Source organism: Pseudophryne corroboree, chromosome 9 (assembly GCF_028390025.1).
Source record: "Pseudophryne corroboree isolate aPseCor3 chromosome 9, aPseCor3.hap2, whole genome shotgun sequence".
NCBI classification, from domain to species: domain Eukaryota; kingdom Metazoa; phylum Chordata; class Amphibia; order Anura; family Myobatrachidae; genus Pseudophryne; species Pseudophryne corroboree.
Window position 1 is genome coordinate 469,151,698 of NC_086452.1, and position 17,236 is coordinate 469,168,933.

Consider the following 17,236-nt stretch of genomic DNA (forward strand, 5'->3'; position numbering starts at 1 on the left):
TAAGGAAACTGATAGCCACAGCTCCTCCTCCACCATATATATCAGGAGAGAAGTTGATTACGGAGAAAGACGCACTGGGTTGTAAAACTAAAACTCTTAGTAACCATGTTAATGTTAATGATGTTAACCAAATAACCCATGCAAGTATTAACCCGTGCAAGTTGTACCCTGTTTTGAACCTTCCCCAGGAGTGTGATCAAGAAGACGATCCATCAACAATTTCAGCTCTCTCTCTTGCAGCCACCATTTCAGAAACTACAGTAGGCACATCAACAGCCACGAGATTAGTGAAGGCCCCTAGCGGAGGGATAGGTGAGGTCGTGTCATCAGGTAAGTACGGCACCATGCATTACACTGAAACACTTACACCCCAAGCTGTAGAATCTACACAGAGTGAAGTTATAAGAGTTAATCCAGTTAAGGTGATAGTAGTTCCCAATGGGAAAACAGATGCATCAGGAGTCACACCCATCAGGAACATCGCCATGTATTGCCCGTTCACTAGAATGGAATTAAGGACCATAGTGTCTGAATTCCCAGACCCCAGAAAGGATTTAGTGGCAAGCCAAAAATATATCAGGGATCTAGGAAACACTTTAGAGCCCAATAATAAGGATTGGCAGGTAGTGCTAAGAGCTTGCTTACCCCCCAGTGTCGACCCAGTTAAATTCTTGGCTGATTGTGGACTAGACAAAGAGGTACCACTTACAGATGTGTACGACCAGGATAATGTAAAAAGGATAAATTTGCAGCTAAAAGAATATTTCCCAGCCGTTGCTAAATGGAATAAACTATTCTCCATTAAACAAAAGGAGTCTGAAACGGCAGCAGAATATTTCCACCGGGCATTATCAGAAATGGCAAAATACACTGGTATAGAAGACATAAAGACCAACCCAAACCATCGAGAAGTAGCAGTATCTGTACTGATGGATGGTTTGAAAGAAACATTAAAGGCTAGGGTACAGACCACGCAGCCATGCTGGCGAGGTCTGTCAGTGTCCACTTTGAGAGAGGCTGCTGTTGATCACGACAAAAACATCACTAGGCACAGGGAGTCGCAAAGTGATAAGTTGATGTCCGTAAGTATACAGGCGCTGACCACAAGGCAGCCTGCGTATGTACCACCGAATCCTGTGGGTAAGGCAAGTGGAATAACATGTTTTTCTTGTAACAGACCAGGACATTTTGCACGAGAATGTAGATCAAAGAATGTACAAAGATCTTTTCAACCCCCATACGGACAGACACCACACAGTTGATGGTATTTAATACCATCAACACACAGAAGTTGTGTGAGATGCAGAATTTGTGTTCCACTCAAGAGAGAGCAGTCTGGAAGGCAAAGGGATATGGCCAGGAGCCCTCAGGGCTCTGGACGGATGGACATGGTAAACCAGTGGCCCCCAGGGCATACCTTCCATGTCTGGCTGAAGCAGCTCACGGGCTGACTCATCTAGGCAAGGAGGGGATGTGCAAATTGGTAAGAGCATACTGGTGCGCCCCAGGATTCTCCTCTCATGCTGGTAAAAGAGCAATGTCATGCCTTACCTGTCTGAGAAAGAATATTGGAAAGGCAATACCTACAGAACCCTCCCATATCCCACCTGCCGGCGGCCCTTTCCAAGTAATACAAATTGACTTCATCCAATTGCCCCCATGTAGAAACTTAAAGTATGTACTTGTCTGTATAGATGTTTTCTCGAATTGGGTCGAAGCTTTTCCAGCAGCTACAAATACCGCCATGTTTACAGCTAAGAAAATTGTGCAGGAATTTGTATGTAGATATGGTATCCCTAGAATCATTGAAAGTGATAGGGGTACCCATTTTACAGGTGATGTCTTTCAAGGAATGTGTAAGTTGATGGGAATTGATAGCAAGCTGCACACTCCGTACCGTCCACAGGCGAGTGCGAAGGTCGAAAGAGTGAACAGCACTATTAAAAATAAATTGAGTAAAGTAATGGCAGAGACAGGATTGACGTGGCCAGAAGCTTTACCCATTGTTTTATATAGCATCAGAACCACTCCCAGGTCCCCTCTTAATCTGTCTCCTTTTGAAATTCTGTTTGGTCGACAACCGCATGTCATGATTAACCCTCAGGATGATTTGAAATGTAACAATGAAGTAACTGTAAAGTACTTGATTAACATGAGTAAGCAGTTGAGGAGTCAAAATGATAATCTGAAGTTGGTGATTCCTGATTTACCAGATAGTAATTGTCATGACATTGAACCTGGGGATTATGTAATGATACGAAATTTTCTACGCTCAGGTTGTCTTATTGATAGATGGGAAGGACCATACCAGGTCTTATTGACTAGCACCACAGCATTGAAGGTTGCTGAGAGAGAGACTTGGGTCCATTCATCCCACTGCAAGAAGGTTGCTGACCCAGAGAAGTCCCGTGATAAGGAACAGACGGTAGAGGTTGTATCACTGGAGTGTCTGTTCCAGGAGGACTGAGGCGGCACCTGAGCCTTGAAGATCGAAAGCAGTTGTCGACTCCCTTCTCCCTTTTATTGTTTTTCTCCACTTCCCATCCCTTCTCCCTTGATATTTCTTTTTCCCCTTTCTCATTCTTCTCCATTTCCTCCTCAAAGATGGACTTGCCCAAAGAGACTGTGATCCGGATTTTGATGTTAACCATGATGTTGACCAGAGCAGTCTGTTCCGGCGAGAGTACCATAGAGGTCGAGAGAGGTTCTGGAATGGGTTCCGATTATGATGATGGAGGCGTAGTTTTCCAAGATCAACCAATCCAACAAGCAAAGGCGAGTATCAGAAAACGATCCGATAGAAGAAATTGTGATGGATTGTTAGCTGAGGAAAATTGTATCTGTAGGCTCTGTGGTAATCTGGTTGAAGATGGATGCATAAAGCAATGCCAATCTAGTTTTAATATCCATATGGACCGGCATCCATTGAGTGACTATCACTCTCTAGTGGGTAACGTGTTGAACCAAACAGATTGTTGGGTATGCTCTCAAGTACCTCAGGGTCACAGCAAATCAGGGCTAGTACCATTTCCTTTAACGTTAGGGGAAGTACTTGAGCTAAGTGGTGGGAGACCGGTGGACCGGAGGTTTAACATCTCCAGCCCTCCTAGTTTGAAGCTCCACCAATACCATGTGGATAGGTCCCTCTTATGTTTTAACATCTCCAATCCTAGAAAACCGGGAAATTGGGAAGTGTCATGGAGCAACCTTACCATGACCTTTTCACACAGAGCAGATAGAATGCCTACAGATACAGAGCTTGTACGCCACATAGCCAGTAGAGGAAAATCTTTCCGGTATAGGTATACCTTAGGAAATAGAATTACTAAAGTGGGAGAGGTATCACCAGGATACTGTGCACATATCATACAGACTGATACGTGTATTAGACAGATGGAAGAATTAGGGTCAGGAGATTTCACCTGGAAGGTTTGTAACATGGTCATGTCCTTCTCCGTCCCTTATGTTCTCCCCGATGATGCATATTTCATATGCGGGAGAAAGGCGTACAAGTGGCTTGCCCCAAACTCTGAAGGATTGTGTTATATTGGAAAAGTATTGCCTGAAGTGATGACTGTAACACATGACAAAATGAAGGACATACACCGTGGTGCCCAAGCTCCTTATACTCACACTCACTACGAACACCGAGTTAAAAGACAACTGTCAGAAAGGTTAGAGCATCCGGCCTCTGATCTTATCCATGAATCCACCGGGATTCAGGTTCTGGTAGCGTTAGATTTCACTCGTACCGCTCGAGGAGTGATGAATTATAAATACATTTCCGCACTCGCCAATTTGTTAGACAATATCACTGAAATGTATGATGACACGTTTAGATACACTGGAAGAGAACTCCAAGCGTATAAAACAGAACTAGTTCAGCATAGGATGGTTCTTAATTACCTTACAGCAGTAACAGGCGGATATTGTGTTACATTGGCAACACAGTACGGTATAAAGTGTTGCACGTATATCACAAATAACACCGAGGATCCGGTAGAGGTCATAGACCAAAAGATGGACGATATTCTGCAATTAAAGTGGGAATTTCGTCGGAAACACAATCTCACCCTTGCTGCTGTAGGTAATGAGCTGACTGGTTGGGTGTCATGGTTGAACCCGCGAAATTGGTTCTCCGGTTTGGGAGAGTGGGCTCAAGGAGTCATAATGGATGTTGGAAAGTTTCTCCTGTGTATCTTAGGTGTTGTTATATCTATTGGATTGATATTTAGATGCGGGCAGGCTTTGATGAGGTGTAAACAAAGTACGAAAGTGATGAGCTTGAGGAGTGAGGAAACTGTAATTAACCTGGATTTGATTTATGACCCAATGCTAGAAACCATGACGTAATGATGTAATGAGTATACGGTCCGTCTTTCACCCATTTCTATGTTTTCCTCCGAGGTACAAAGACCCACGTAGACGAAGGACCTGATGAGCCAAGGGGCCGACAACGGAAAGATGGAAAGAAGAAGAGCAGACGACCTGATATACAAGATTTTATGGACAATGCCATGGGTACCCCAGTTTCCCTAGGAACTTTAAAATCACGCTAGCCCAACATTTTTTGTAAATCCATGGACGTTGTTTGCTTTACTCACGATTTATGAGCAAAAGCACAAAGAAGAAGACTGCAATCAAACGACACCAATCAAGACCTCAATCGACGAACGTACATTAACCTGACATAGAATATCATTGCATTTTTCGTAAGTGTTCTTTATCTTCATCTCTGCAACCCTCAGGTAATAACACACATAGTCGATAGGGAATACAGGCACAGATAGCAGCAACCACATACCCCCCCAATTCATGTATCATCAACTAAAATGTGCATCCCCATTGTGTTACAACCACAGCCGAAATGAGCTCGGTAGAGTTTGACAGCCCATCCACAGACCTGTACCACAGGATAAGAAGGAATTCAAATGTATACTTCGCAATACCTCGAAGCTTGATTTACCACACGTACGGCACGATGATACATGACCCCCCCAAACATGGACTCATACACACATGCTCCTGCTTTCTCACTAGGTCATACTCTCTTCACACCTACTCCATTCTTCCTCCTTTCCCCACCCTTTGGAAATCAATTAACCCCTGACTTACATTTTTCTCCTTAAAAATTTTGTGGCAGTTATTATTGACTGCCAAAGGGTGGACTGTCGAAGTCAGAAAAATGTCTCAATGCACACTGCCATATTTGCACCGCACACTGGTCCGTGCTGCGCATGCGTACGCTCTCCCGTGGAAGCGCATACCCGCAATAGCGTGCACTCGCACGCGCAGTATGCGCATTTACGGTAGAGTTTATGTGATCGTAGCGTGCGACTCATTCGTTACAAAAGTTCACAATTAATGTCGTTTATAGATCATGTTCCCCTCAATAGTTTCTGTAAGTTTGGTTTAGATAGAATGTCCCTGAGCGGAGGAATCCCTCTTTGTATTGTACGAAGGGTCTAACAGGAGTCATACAGCAGTATTTGGTACCCATCGGAAGAGTATTTAATTAGCAATATTCCGGTGTTGGTTTGGAGCGTATTAATCGCTCGTGCGAATAGTTATGAACATAAGAAGTTTATGTCCATTTCTATTATTTACCCATACTCAGGTATGCGGCGGGAAACCCCAGTTTCCCACCCACCTGAGCCGTTTAAACTCAGCACAGCCCACCTGTATGAATCAACCTATGACCTTTGGTTACAGTACAGGGCCGAATTCCTGTGTCCAATAAACTGAAGGATTGTAGGACCAGGAGATTGCATTGTGTGTGGGGCATAAATAGGCAGGCCGACCACATCCAGCTCTCACTCTCTCATCAACGGTTATCTGCTGATAATCGGGAGCTGGATATCGAGGCGCAGGCGATCATACCCTTTGTGCGTAAGTTCTCTCCGTAATCATTGTCTTTCTGTGAGCCAATTCCTCTCTCTCCCTCTGTGTCTATCTCTCTCTCTCTATTTTCTCTTTTCTCTCGTAACTCCCCTAGACTAAACTTTATAGTATTGTATTGTATTGTGTTAGGCCAGGATAGTATTGTAGTTTATCCCTTAGTTAGGTGTTTGGTTAGGAAGTCTTTGTTATATTGTAGTGTATCATTTGTACTGTGTTACTCTTTTACAAGTATACTAGATATAATACAGATAATAGGCTTTGGAACCCTAAAACAGTATCTGTGTATTTACTATAGTGTTAAGTGTTCACTTGAGCGTCGGTGATGCTCAAACAGCTTTGTAGGTAGTCAGGCTACACAAAGTTGCATTTACACCCTGTACTCACATTAAAGGTATTCTGTGTGTTTCGTCGGTATAAGGTTTAATATCAAGGTATAGTGTTGTGAGCGTCTGCATCGCTGGTGACCTCCTCGTGGTCTCGAGTGTATGCTACGCCATAGCGAATCTTTCCCCTAGACATAACCAATAACGTGTCCTGTGATCGCTGGGCCGTGAGCGAACGTGACGCTTGAGCGTCTCGCCTACGGCTGAGCGATCGTTACGCAAATAGCGTACCATTACGGTATTTCTTAAGTAAACAGCGTACAGTGTTCTTAGCTTCATAAGGGTTGTTTATACGACATAGGAATTTAGCATTGTCAACCACAAGCCCCAGCGTCACATCCACACACAGCTACCAGACACTGCGTATGAGGAATACTGAGGAGAACACAAGCCCCAGCATCACAGCCACACACAGCTACCAGACACTGCGTATGAGGAATACTGAGGAGAACACAAGCCCCAGCATCACACCCACACACAGCTACCAGAGACTGCGTATGAGGAATACTGAGGACACCACAAGCCCCAGCGTCACATCCACACACAGCTACCAGACACTGCGTATGAGGAATACTGAGGACAACACAAGCCCCAGCATCACACCCACACACAGCTACCAGACAATGCGTATGAGGAATACTGAGGACACCACAAGCCCCAGCGTCACATCCACACACAGCTACCAGACACTGCGTATGAGGAATACTGAGGACAACACAAGCCCCAGCATCACACCCACACACAGCTACCAGACAATGCGTATGAGGAATACTGAGGACAACACAAGCCCCAGCATCACACCCACACACAGCTACCAGACAATGCGCATGAGGAATACTGAGGACACCACAAGCCCCAGCATCACACCTACACACAGCTACCAGACAATGCGTGTGAGGAATACTGAGGAGAACACAAGCCCCAGCATCACACCCACACACAGCTACCAGACACTGCGTATGAGGAATACTGAGGACACCACAAGCCCCAGCGTCACATCCACACACAGCTACCAGACACTGCGTATGAGGAATACTGAGGACAACACAAGCCCCAGCATCACACCCACACACAGCTACCAGACAATGCGTATGAGGAATACTGAGGACACCACAAGCCCCAGCGTCACATCCACACACAGCTACCAGACACTGCGTATGAGGAATACTGAGGACAACACAAGCCCAAGCATCACACCCACACACAGCTACCAGACAATGCGTATGAGGAATACTGAGGACAACACAAGCCCCAGCATCACACCCACACACAGCTACCAGACAATGCGCATGAGGAATACTGAGGACACCACAAGCCCCAGCATCACACCTACACACAGCTACCAGACAATGCTTATGAGGAATACCGAGGACACCACAAACCCCAGCATCACACCCACACACAGCTACCAGACAATGCGTATGAGGAATACCGAGGACACCACAAACCCCAGCATCACACCCACACACAGCTACCAGACAATGCGTATGAGGAATACCGAGGACAACACAAGCCCTAGCATCACACCCACACACAGCTACCAGACAATGCGTATGAGGAATACTGAGGACAACACAAGCCCCAGCATCACACCCACACACAGCTACCAGACAATGCGTATGAGGAATACTGAGGACACCACAAGCCCCAACATCACACCCACACACAGCTACCAGACAATGCATATGAGGAATACTGAGGACACCACAAGCCCCAGCATCACACCCACACACAGCTACCAGACAATGCGTATGAGGAATACTGAGGACAACACAAGCCCCAGCATCACACCCACACAGCTACCAGACACTGCGTATGAGGAATACCGAGGACACCACAAACCCCAGCATCACACCCACACACAGCTACCAGACAATGCGTATGAGGAATACCGAGGACACCACAAACCCCAGCATCACACCCACACACAGCTACCAGACAATGCGTATGAGGAATACCGAGGACAACACAAGCCCTAGCATCACACCCACACACAGCTACCAGACAATGCGTATGAGGAATACTGAGGACAACACAAGCCCCAGCATCACACCCACACACAGCTACCAGACAATGCGTATGAGGAATACTGAGGACACCACAAGCCCCAACATCACACCCACACACAGCTACCAGACAATGCGTATGAGGAATACTGAGGACACCACAAGCCCCAGCATCACACCCACACACAGCTACCAGACAATGCGTATGAGGAATACTGAGGACAACACAAGCCCCAGCATCACACCCACACAGCTACCAGACACTGCGTATGAGGAATACCGAGGACACCACAAACCCCAGCATCACACCCACACACAGCTACCAGACAATGCGTATGAGGAATACTGAGGACACCACAAGCCCCAGCATCACACCCACACACAGCTACCAGACAATGCGTATGAGGAATACTGAGGACAACACAAGCCCCAGCATCACACCCACACACAGCTACCAGACAATGCGTATGAGGAATACCGAGGACACCACAAGCCCCAGCATCACACCCACACACAGCTACCAGACAATGCGTATGAGGAATACTGAGGACAACACAAGCCCCAGCATCACACCCACACACAGCTACCAGACAATACATATGAGGAATACTGAGGAGAACACAAGCCCCAGCATCACACCCACACACAGCTACCAGACAATGCGTATGAGGAATACTGAGGACAACACACGCCCCAGCATCACACCCACACACAGCTACCAGACACAGCGTATGAGGAATACCGAGGACACCACAAGCCCCAGCATCACACCCACACACAGCTACCAGACAATGCGTATGAGGAATACTGAGGACACCACAAGCCCCAACATCACACCCACACACAGCTACCAGACACAGCGTATGAGGAATACCGAGGACACCACAAACCCCAGCATCACACCCACACACAGCTACCAGACAATGCGTATGAGGAATACTGAGGACAACACAAGCCCCAGCATCACACCCACACACAGCTACCAGACACTGCGTATGAGGAATACCGAGGACACCACAAGCCCCAGCATCACACCCACACACAGCTACCAGACACAGCGTATGAGGAATACCGAGGACACCACAAACCCCAGCATCACACCCACACACAGCTACCAGACACAGCGTATGAGGAATACCGAGGACACCACAAACCCCAGCATCACACCCACACACAGCTACCAGACAATGCGTATGAGGAATACTGAGGAGAACACAAGCCCCAGCATCACACCCACACACAGCTACCAGACACTGCGTATGAGGAATACCGAGGACACCACAAACCCCAGCATCACACCCACACACAGCTACCAGACAATGCGTATGAGGAATACTGAGGAGAACACAAGCCCCAGCATCACACCCACACACAGCTACCAGACAATGCGTATGAGGAATACTGAGGAGAACACAAGCCCCAGCATCACACCCACACACAGCTACCAGACACAGCGTATGAGGAATACCGAGGACACCACAAACCCCAGCATCACACCCACACACAGCTACCAGACAATGCGTATGAGGAATACTGAGGAGAACACAAGCCCCAGCATCACACCCACACACAGCTACCAGACACTGCGTATGAGGAATACCGAGGACACCACAAACCCCAGCATCACACCCACACACAGCTACCAGACAATGCGTATGAGGAATACTGAGGAGAACACAAGCCCCAGCATCACACCCACACACAGCTACCAGACACTGCGTATGAGGAATACCGAGGACACCACAAGCCCCAGCATCACACCCACACACAGCTACCAGACACAGCGTATGAGGAATACCGAGGACACCACAAACCCCAGCATCACACCCACACACAGCTACCAGACAATGCGTATGAGGAATACTGAGGACAACACAAGCCCCAGCATCACACCCACACACAGCTACCAGACACTGCGTATGAGGAATACCGAGGACACCACAAGCCCCAGCATCACACCCACACACAGCTACCAGACACAGCGTATGAGGAATACCGAGGACACCACAAACCCCAGCATCACACCCACACACAGCTACCAGACAATGCGTATGAGGAAAACTGAGGAGATCACAAGCCCCAGCATCACACCCACACACAGCTACCAGACACTGCGTATGAGGAATACCGAGGACACCACAAGCCCCAGCATCACACCCACACACAGCTACCAGACACAGCGTATGAGGAATACCGAGGACACCACAAACCCCAGCATCACACCCACACACAGCTACCAGACAATGCGTATGAGGAATACTGAGGACAACACAAGCCCCAACATCACACCCACACACAGCTACCAGACACAGCGTATGAGGAATACTGAGGACACCACAAGCCCCAGCATCACATCCACACACAGCTACCAGACAATGCGTATGAGGAATACTGAGGACACCACAAGCCCCAACATCACACCCACACACAGCTACCAGACACTGCGTATGAGGAATACTGAGGACACCACAAGCCCCAGCATCACATCCACACACAGCTACCAGACAATGCGTATGAGGAATACTGAGGACACCACAAGCCCCAACATCACACCCACACACAGCTACCAGACACTGCGTATGAGGAATACCGAGGACACCACAAACCCCAGCATCACACCCACACACAGCTACCAGACAATGCGTATGAGGAATACTGAGGAGAACACAAGCCCCAGCATCACACCCACACACAGCTACCAGACACTGCGTATGAGGAATACCGAGGACACCACAAGCCCCAGCATCACACCCACACACAGCTACCAGACACAGCGTATGAGGAATACCGAGGACACCACAAACCCCAGCATCACACCCACACACAGCTACCAGACAATGCGTATGAGGAATACTGAGGACAACACAAGCCCCAGCATCACACCCACACACAGCTACCAGACACTGCGTATGAGGAATACCGAGGACACCACAAGCCCCAGCATCACACCCACACACAGCTACCAGACACAGCGTATGAGGAATACCGAGGACACCACAAACCCCAGCATCACACCCACACACAGCTACCAGACAATGCGTATGAGGAAAACTGAGGAGATCACAAGCCCCAGCATCACACCCACACACAGCTACCAGACACTGCGTATGAGGAATACCGAGGACACCACAAGCCCCAGCATCACACCCACACACAGCTACCAGACACAGCGTATGAGGAATACCGAGGACACCACAAACCCCAGCATCACACCCACACACAGCTACCAGACAATGCGTATGAGGAATACTGAGGACAACACAAGCCCCAACATCACACCCACACACAGCTACCAGACACAGCGTATGAGGAATACTGAGGACACCACAAGCCCCAGCATCACATCCACACACAGCTACCAGACAATGCGTATGAGGAATACTGAGGACACCACAAGCCCCAACATCACACCCACACACAGCTACCAGACACTGCGTATGAGGAATACTGAGGACACCACAAGCCCCAGCATCACATCCACACACAGCTACCAGACAATGCGTATGAGGAATACTGAGGACACCACAAGCCCCAACATCACACCCACACACAGCTACCAGACAATGCGTATGAGGTATACCGGGGACACCACAAGCCCCAGCATCACACCCACACACAGCTACCAGACAATGCGTATAAGGAATACTGAGGACAACACAAGCCCCAGCATCACACCCACACACAGCTACCAGACAATGCGTATGAGGAATACTGAGGAGAACACAAGCCCCAGCATCACACCCACACACAGCTACCAGATAATGCGTATGAGGAATACCGAGGACAACACAAGCCCCAGTATCACACCCACACACAGCTGCCAGACAATGCGTATGAGGAATACCGAGGACAACACAAGCCCCAGCATCACACCCACACACAGCTACCAGACAATGCGTATGAGGAATACTGAGGACAACACAAGCCCCAGCATCACACCCACACACAGCTACCAGACAATGCGTATGAGGAATACTGAGGACACCACAAGCCCAAGCATCACACCCACACACAGCTACCAGACAATGCGTATGAGGAATACCGAGGACAACACAAGCCCCAGCATCACACCCACACACAGCTACCAGACACTGCGTATGAGGAATACTGAGGACACCACAAGCCCCAGCATCACATCCACACACAGCTACCAGACAATGCGTATGAGGAATACTGAGGACACCACAAGCCCCAACATCACACCCACACACAGCTACCAGACAATGCGTATGAGGAATACCGGGGACACCACAAGCCCCAGCATCACACCCACACACAGCTACCAGACAATGCGTATAAGGAATACTGAGGACAACACAAGCCCCAGCATCACACCCACACACAGCTACCAGACAATGCGTATGAGGAATACTGAGGAGAACACAAGCCCCAGCATCACACCCACACACAGCTACCAGATAATGCGTATGAGGAATACTGAGGACAACACAAGCCCCAGTATCACACCCACACACAGCTACCAGACAATGCGTATGAGGAATACCGAGGACAACACAAGCCCCAGCATCACACCCACACACAGCTACCAGACAATGCGTATGAGGAATACTGAGGAGAACACAAGCCCCAGCATCACACCCACACACAGCTACCAGACACAGCGTATGAGGAATACCGAGGACACCACAAACCCCAGCATCACACCCACACACAGCTACCAGACAATGCGTATGAGGAATACTGAGGAGAACACAAGCCCCAGCATCACACCCACACACAGCTACCAGACACTGCGTATGAGGAATACCGAGGACACCACAAACCCCAGCATCACACCCACACACAGCTACCAGACAATGCGTATGAGGAATACTGAGGAGAACACAAGCCCCAGCATCACACCCACACACAGCTACCAGACACTGCGTATGAGGAATACCTAGGACACCACAAGCCCCAGCATCACACCCACACACAGCTACCAGACACAGCGTATGAGGAATACCGAGGACACCACAAACCCCAGCATCACACCCACACACAGCTACCAGACAATGCGTATGAGGAATACTGAGGACAACACAAGCCCCAGCATCACACCCACACACAGCTACCAGACACTGCGTGTGAGGAATACCGAGGACACCACAAGCCCCAGCATCACACCCACACACAGCTACCAGACACAGCGTATGAGGAATACCGAGGACACCACAAACCCCAGCATCACACCCACACACAGCTACCAGACAATGCGTATGAGGAATACTGAGGACAACACAAGCCCCAACATCACACCCACACACAGCTACCAGACACAGCGTATGAGGAATACTGAGGACACCACAAGCCCCAGCATCACATCCACACACAGCTACCAGACAATGCGTATGAGGAATACTGAGGACACCACAAGCCCCAACATCACACCCACACACAGCTACCAGACACTGCGTATGAGGAATACTGAGGACACCACAAGCCCCAGCATCACATCCACACACAGCTACCAGACAATGCGTATGAGGAATACTGAGGACACCACAAGCCCCAACATCACACCCACACACAGCTACCAGACAATGCGTATGAGGAATACCGGGGACACCACAAGCCCCAGCATCACACCCACACACAGCTACCAGACAATGCGTATAAGGAATACTGAGGACAACACAAGCCCCAGCATCACACCCACACACAGCTACCAGACAATGCGTATGAGGAATACTGAGGAGAACACAAGCCCCAGCATCACACCCACACACAGCTACCAGATAATGCGTATGAGGAATACTGAGGACAACACAAGCCCCAGTATCACACCCACACACAGCTACCAGACAATGCGTATGAGGAATACCGAGGACAACACAAGCCCCAGCATCACACCCACACACAGCTACCAGACAATGCGTATGAGGAATACTGAGGACAACACAAGCCCCAGCATCACACCCACACACAGCTACCAGACAATGCGTATGAGGAATACTGAGGACACCACAAGCCCAAGCATCACACCCACACACAGCTACCAGACAATGCGTATGAGGAATACCGAGGACAACACAAGCCCCAGCATCACACCCACACACAGCTACCAGACACTGCGTATGAGGAATACTGAGGACACCACAAGCCCCAGCATCACATCCACACACAGCTACCAGACAATGCGTATGAGGAATACTGAGGACACCACAAGCCCCAACATCACACCCACACACAGCTACCAGACAATGCGTATGAGGAATACCGGGGACACCACAAGCCCCAGCATCACACCCACACACAGCTACCAGACAATGCGTATAAGGAATACTGAGGACAACACAAGCCCCAGCATCACACCCACACACAGCTACCAGACAATGCGTATGAGGAATACTGAGGAGAACACAAGCCCCAGCATCACACCCACACACAGCTACCAGATAATGCGTATGAGGAATACTGAAGACAACACAAGCCCCAGTATCACACCCACACACAGCTACCAGACAATGCGTATGAGGAATACCGAGGACAACACAAGCCCCAGCATCACACCCACACACAGCTACCAGACAATGCGTATGAGGAATACTGAGGACAACACAAGCCCCAGCATCACACCCACACACAGCTACCAGACAATGCGTATGAGGAATACTGAGGACACCACAAGCCCAAGCATCACACCCACACACAGCTACCAGACAATGCGTATGAGGAATACCGAGGACAACACAAGCCCCAGCATCACACACACACACAGCTACCAGACAATGCGTATGAGGAATACTGAGGACAACACAAGCCCCAGCATCACACCCACACACAGCTACCAGACAATGCGTATGAGGAATACCGAGGACAACACAAGCCCCAACATCACACCCACACACAGCTACCAGACAATGCGTATGAGGAATACTGAGGACAACACAAGCCCCAGTGTCACACCCACACACACAGCTACCAGACAATGCGTATGAGGAATACAGAGGACAACACAAGCCCCAGCATCACACCCACACACAGCTACCAGACAATGCGTATGAGGAATACAGAGGACAACACAAGCCCCAGCATCACACCCACACACAGCTACCAGACAATGCGTATGAGGAATACTGAGGACAACACAAGCCCCAGCATCACACCCACACACAGCTACCAGACAATGCGTGTGAGGAATACTGAGGACAACACAAGCCCCAGCATCACACCCACACACAGCTACCAGACAATGCGTATGAGGAATACTGAGGACAACACAAGCCCCAGCATCACACCCACACACAGCTACCAGACAGTGCGTATGAGGAATACCGAGGACAACACAAGCCCCAGCATCACACCCACACACAGCTACCAGACAATGCGTGTGAGGAATACCGAGGACAACACAAGCCCCAGCATCACACCCACACACAGCTACCAGACAATGCGTGTGAGGAATACCGAGGACAACACAAGCCCCAGCATCACACCCACACACAGCTACCAGACAATGCGTGTGAGGAATACCGAGGACAACACAAGCCCCAGCATCACACCCACACACAGCTACCAGACAATGCGTATGAGGAATACCGAGGACAACACAAGCCCCAGCATCATACCCACACACAGCTACCAGACAGTGCGTATGAGGAATACTGAGGACAACACAAGCCCCAGCATCACACCCACACACAGCTACCAGACAATGCGTATGAGGAATACCGAGGACAACACAAGCCCCAACATCACACCCACACACAGCTACCAGACAATGCGTATGAGGAATACTGAGGACAACACAAGCCCCAGCGTCACACCCACACACACAGCTACCAGACAATGCGTATGAGGAATACAGAGGACAACACAAGCCCCAGCATCACACCCACACACAGCTACCAGACAATGCGTATGAGGAATACAGAGGACAACACAAGCCCCAGCATCACACCCACACACAGCTACCAGACAATGCGTATGAGGAATACTGAGGACAACACAAGCCCCAGCATCACACCCACACACAGCTACCAGACAATGCGTGTGAGGAATACTGAGGACAACACAAGCCCCAGCATCACACCCACACACAGCTACCAGACAATGCGTATGAGGAATACTGAGGACAACACAAGCCCCAGCATCACACCCACACACAGCTACCAGACAGTGCGTATGAGGAATACCGAGGACAACACAAGCCCCAGCATCACACCCACACACAGCTACCAGACAATGCGTGTGAGGAATACCGAGGACAACACAAGCCCCAGCATCACACCCACACACAGCTACCAGACAATGCGTGTGAGGAATACCGAGGACAACACAAGCCCCAGCATCACACCCACACACAGCTACCAGACAGTGCGTATGAGGAATACCGAGGACAACACAAGCCCCAGCATCACACCCACACACAGCTACCAGACAATGCGTGTGAGGAATACCGAGGACAACACAAGCCCCAGCATCACACCCACACACAGCTACCAGACAATGCGTATGAGGAATACCGAGGACAACACAAGCCCCAGCATCACACCCACACACAGCTACCAGACAGTGCGTATGAGGAATACCGAGGACAACACAAGCCCCAGCATCACACCCACACACAGCTACCAGACAATGCGTATGAGGAATACCGAGGACAACACAAGCCCCAGCATCACACCCACACACAGCTACCAGACAATGCGTATGAGGAATACCGAGGACAACACAAGCCCCAGCATCACACACACACACAGCTACCAGACTGCGTATGAGGAATACCGAGGAGAACACAAGCCCCAGCATCACACCCACACACAGCTACCAGACAATGTGTATGAGGAATACTGAGGACACCACAAGCCCCTGCATCACACCCACACACAGCTTCCAGACAATGCGTATGAGGAATACTGAGGAGAACACAAGCCCCAGCATCACACCCACACACGCTGCTACCAGACAATGCGTATGAGGAATACTGAGGACAGCACAAGC